This window comes from Schistocerca americana, unplaced genomic scaffold (genome assembly GCF_021461395.2).
Source record: "Schistocerca americana isolate TAMUIC-IGC-003095 unplaced genomic scaffold, iqSchAmer2.1 HiC_scaffold_386, whole genome shotgun sequence".
In the NCBI taxonomy this organism is placed as follows: domain Eukaryota; kingdom Metazoa; phylum Arthropoda; class Insecta; order Orthoptera; family Acrididae; genus Schistocerca; species Schistocerca americana.
Genome location: NW_025726111.1, coordinates 70,001 through 75,000, shown reverse-complemented (window position 1 = coordinate 75,000; position 5,000 = coordinate 70,001). Strand labels below are relative to the sequence as shown.

The 5,000-nt window shown below is 53.6% G+C and overlaps 1 non-coding gene across 1 annotated transcript in view; it reads right to left on the bottom strand.

The window, feature by feature from the left end:
- Positions 1-131, bottom strand: part of LOC124581993 — a 1,910-nt gene extending 1,779 nt beyond the window's left edge. Inside the window, exon 1 of the ribosomal RNA XR_006973622.1 lies at positions 1-131. This exon is cut by the window's left edge and continues 1,779 nt beyond it. This is a non-coding gene — a ribosomal RNA (small subunit ribosomal RNA).
- Positions 132-5,000: the final 4,869 nt, after the last annotated feature.

Below are 5,000 nucleotides of genomic sequence, written 5' to 3'. Positions count from 1 at the left end.
GGGTACGATCTAAGGAACCATAACTGATTTAATGAGCCATTCGCGGTTTCACCTTAATGCGGCTTGTACTGAGACATGCATGGCTTAATCTTTGAGACAAGCATATGACTACTGGCAGGATCAACCAGGGAGCTGCGTCAACTAGAGCTGAGCAGCCGGCCGCCCGGGAGTGTGTCCCGGGGGCCCGCGCGAACACGCAAGCGTCCGCTCAATTATTCTGCAAACAGGAGGAGGCTGAGCTCCCCTGCACAATACACCTCGAAACCCTCTCAGGTCCCGGCGGCGCGCAGCGCCGTCCTAAGTACTTGGTCGGGTTCGAGAGAGGCGCAATCGCCCGGAGTTTGGCGAGTAGACGCTTTAGGTGCGACCACCCGTGCTCCCAACTGAGCTTGCCGCTGCCGACAGAGGCCCGGGAGCGTGCTGTCGTGGCATTGCCGGCGGGAGACAACACGCGCCACCTACGGTGGCCGGCAGCTCCAACGCCAGCGCCACAGAAGGACAAAAGCCCCACTTGGGTGCCGAAGCGAACTCTCCCAGCACAGCGCACGCGCCAACACGTCCGCACAGCTGCGATACAATCCACCTGCGAGAACCGCAGAGGCGACCGAGCAGCAGACGGCGTCGCGGCGCCGAGCGCCGGGCGGCGGCGCATCCTCAGCGCACACAGTCCTCAATCGGACCAGCACACTGCAGATGTCCACCGCGCTTCGCACCGGGCCCGCGAGGACCTACTTTGGCCGCACGGCGCCGCGTGCAGGGTGCGCCGGCGCGCAGCTGCGCCGCCTGCCGCCTCCGTCGGCCGGCGCGCCTGCCACTGGCCGCCCCCACCAGCCGGCTGTAGCGCGTGCGCCCACGCACCGCGCGGCCAGCACGCCGGAAGGCCCCCCCTCACCGGCCGGGGACGGTCCCACCCAGCCACCGCCGCGTATCGCTTCACACCCACATGCCATTCACGTTCGTGGGCATGGTGGGTATCGCTGAAACAACCGGTTGGTAGCTCAACCGATCGTCGCCATCACTGATTCACCTCTAGCGAGAACAACCGCACCACAACGGTTTACCAGTTCTTCATTTGCGTAACGTCACCAGCAAACGTAGACGTCCATCGCCATTTGCAAATTCAACGATTGTTGCATGCCTGTGTCAGGTGTCACGACACACTATGTCTGCCCACATACACGCAACAACATGTGCACGCTTCGCGAACACGTGGAAGGTGGCCCCCGTACGTATGCGATGTCCATTGCGCGAACGACTGTCAACCGGCCTCTGTCGCATGTCGCAGATGTGGAACGCAGTGCACCATGCTATCACGGTGTGTGAGAAGAGACGACTACGTCTGACAACACGCGCCACTACATCAACAGACGGCTCATGCTGATCGCCATCCACGGCATACCATACTGCAATCCAGCTCTTATAGGGAGACGACACGTAGCTGAGTGCACAATATTTGGACCGTATGGTTCGCCGTTGTTGGCGCAGTCGTGGTACGGTCACACATGTACCACGATGTATCATTCAGTACATGAGGACCAATGTGCGGTACAGTGTGTGATTTGGACGTACAACATCAGCGGACAGTTGCCACAAGCCGTACCACAACGTAGGCTGTGCTTCGCCATGCGAATGCCAATGAACAACTGCGAAGGGCATTGAGCATGTACGTCCTGCCGCCATCCGCATTACAGTGTATAGCTGCAAGGTGTTTAACATGAAGCGATACTCTGGGGACCGGGCAGTGCGAGTAGCAAACTATATTGCGGGGGTTGCAGTTAGGCAACACTACACTAATTTAACGCGTCGTATGACAATTACAGAGCAGGTTAAGGCCCAACGTGTGTTGGGTTAAGGCCCAACGTGTGTTGGGTTAAGGCCCAACGTGTGTTGGGTTAAGGCCCAACGTGTGTTGGGTTAAGGCCCAACGTGTGTTGGGTTAAGGCCCAACGTGTGTTGGGTTAAGGCCCAACGTGTGTTGGGTTAAGGCCCAACGTGTGTTGGGTTAAGGCCCAACGTGTGTTGGGTTAAGGCCCAACGTGTGTTGGGTTAAGGCCCAACGTGTGTTGGGTTAAGGCCCAACGTGTGTTGGGTTAAGGCCCAACGTGTGTTGGGTTAAGGCCCAACGTGTGTTGGGTTAAGGCCCAACGTGTGTTGGGTTAAGGCCCAACGTGTGTTGGGTTAAGGCCCAACGTGTGTTGGGTTAAGGCCCAACGTGTGTTGGGTTAAGGCCCAACGTGTGTTGGGTTAAGGCCCAACGTGTGTTGGGTTAAGGCCCAACGTGTGTTGGGTTAAGGCCCAACGTGTGTTGGGTTAAGGCCCAACGTGTGTTGGGTTAAGGCCCAACGTGTGTTGGGTTAAGGCCCAACGTGTGTTGGGTTAAGGCCCAACGTGTGTTGGGTTAAGGCCCAACGTGTGTTGGGTTAAGGCCCAACGTGTGTTGGGTTAAGGCGCAACATAGGTTAGGTTAAGGCGCAACATAGGTTAGGTTAAGGCGCAACATAGGTTAGGTTAAGGCGCAACATAGGTTAGGTTAAGGCGCAACATAGGTTAGGTTAAGGCGCAACATAGGTTAGGTTAAGGCGCAACATAGGTTAGGTTACGGCGCAACATAGGTTAGGTTAAGGCGCAACATAGGTTAGGTTAAGGCGCAACATAGGTTAGGTTACGGCGCAACATAGGTTAGGTTAAGGCGCAACATAGGTTAGGTTAAGGCGCAACATAGGTTAGGTTAAGGCGCAACATAGGTTAGGTTAAGGCGCAACATAGGTTAGGTTAAGGCGCAACATAGGTTAGGTTAAGGCGCAACATAGGTTAGGTTAAGGCGCAACATAGGTTAGGTTAAGGCGCAACATAGGTTAGGTTACGGCGCAACATAGGTTAGGTTAAGGCGCAACATAGGTTAGGTTAAGGCGCAACATAGGTTAGGTTAAGGCGCAACATAGGTTAGGTTAAGGCGCAACATAGGTTAGGTTAAGGCGCAACATAGGTTAGGTTATGGCGCAACATAGGTTAGGTTACGGCGCAACATAGGTTAGGTTACGGCGCAACATAGGTTAGGTTAAGGCGCAACATAGGTTAGGTTAAGGCGCAACATAGGTTAGGTTAAGGCGCAACATAGGTTAGGTTAAGGCGCAACATAGGTTAGGTTAAGGCGCAACATAGGTTAGGTTAAGGCGCAACATGGGTTAGGTTAAGGCGCAACATGGGTTAGGTTAAGGCGCAACATGGGTTAGGTTAAGGCGCAACATGGGTTAGGTTAAGGCGCAACATGGGTTAGGTTAAGGCGCAACATGGGTTAGGTTAAGGCGCAACATGGGTTAGGTTAAGGCGCAACATGGGTTAGGTTAAGGCGCAACATGGGTTAGGTTAAGGCGCAACATGGGTTAGGTTAAGGCGCAACATGGGTTAGGTTAAGGCGCAACATGGGTTAGGTTAAGGCGCAACATGGGTTAGGTTAAGGTACAATATGGGTTAGGTTAAGGTACAATATGGGTTAGGTTAAGGTACAATATGGGTTAGGTTAAGGTACAATATGGGTTAGGTTAAGGTACAATATGGGTTAGGTTAAGGTACAATATGGGTTAGGTTAAGGTACAATATGGGTTAGGTTAAGGTACAATATGGGTTAGGTTAAGGTACAATATGGGTTAGGTTAAGGTACAATACGGGTTAGGTTAAGGTACAATACGGGTTAGGTTAAGGTACAATACGGGTTAGGTTAAGGTACAATACGGGTTAGGTTAAGGTACAATACGGGTTAGGTTAAGGTACAATACGGGTTAGGTTAAGGCACTTGGGGGGGGGGGGGGGCCCGGTTTGTTGATTGTGATTATCGTAAGTAAATGACTGCGGCATCATCTGATTTGCCACGTCAGGGTGCACCTTTGGCTCATAACAGGCGGCGCTCTGATTCCATGCTTGTGGCAGACCTGTGTCTTTCATTCCTGCCATTGTTTGTGTGGTGTGACAGGAGGCAGTATTGTGATGTTGGGTGCACCCCTGTCTGGGACATGTGTGGGTGTTGGTGGCTTAGCTGAGCAATGGTGGTTGTCGGAAGGGTGGGATATTCTGTTTTCCGAGTGGACCTCCCGGTCTGGTTATGATAGTGTGGATTGTCTAATGTGGCAGAGAGGATGCACTGGGTGTTGTTCCATGCTGGTGCTTACATATTGTCTGTGTGCCTGTTACAGGCAGAGAGTAGTGCGTGATAAGAGTGTCTGGCTGACGTGTGATTGTGAGCAGAGTCTTTCAGCATGTATACGGACAGGTCTATACATTATCTGTATTCTGATGGCTCTATCTATTACTAATCAGCGCCGTGTATACGTTTAATCCGGTTCCAGTCGAAACTATTGTATCTCTGTACATTAGTGACACGGCGAGCCCGCTATGTAGTTACTCGTCTCGGCAGCTTCCACCGGTGTATGGCAAATGATTATAAGGAATCAGTCTAGTCGTCAATACCGATAGTCTGACGTCACATGTCTGGGGTGGGGGACGCTGCGCCCTTCCGGTGGGTCATGGCCTAGGAAGACTCTTCCCACGCAGGGGGGCTTGGACTGTCATTGACTCTTCCGAGTAATATACTTGCCGTACGTTTTTGCGACTGCGAGTGCAACGCTCACCGGTACCGACATGGATGGAGCGCCTCCTAGCTGCCGCTGAGCATCTGCATTCGTACAGCGAGCAACGCGATCGCGTCTGTAGCTCGTACGTGGTACGGCTCGCAGCTCATGTATATGGACAGCGGGAATGTCGCATATTGGACATAACTCTTCATGAAACGCACGTTATAGGGGTGGATTGCACATTGCGAGTGCGAGCAAAGTCCGCCGTTCATCCGCTGGAGTTGCGAGTTGGGCGGTTGGGGTGGGGCACGAACGGGTGCAGGTGGAGTGATTGCCGGTCCACGACTTCGTGCGGCAGAGGCGCTGGCGTTGGGGTGGGGTCGAAAGAAGGGCACTGTGGGCCCATCGCTGTCTTAGTCGGCTTGGCGTCTC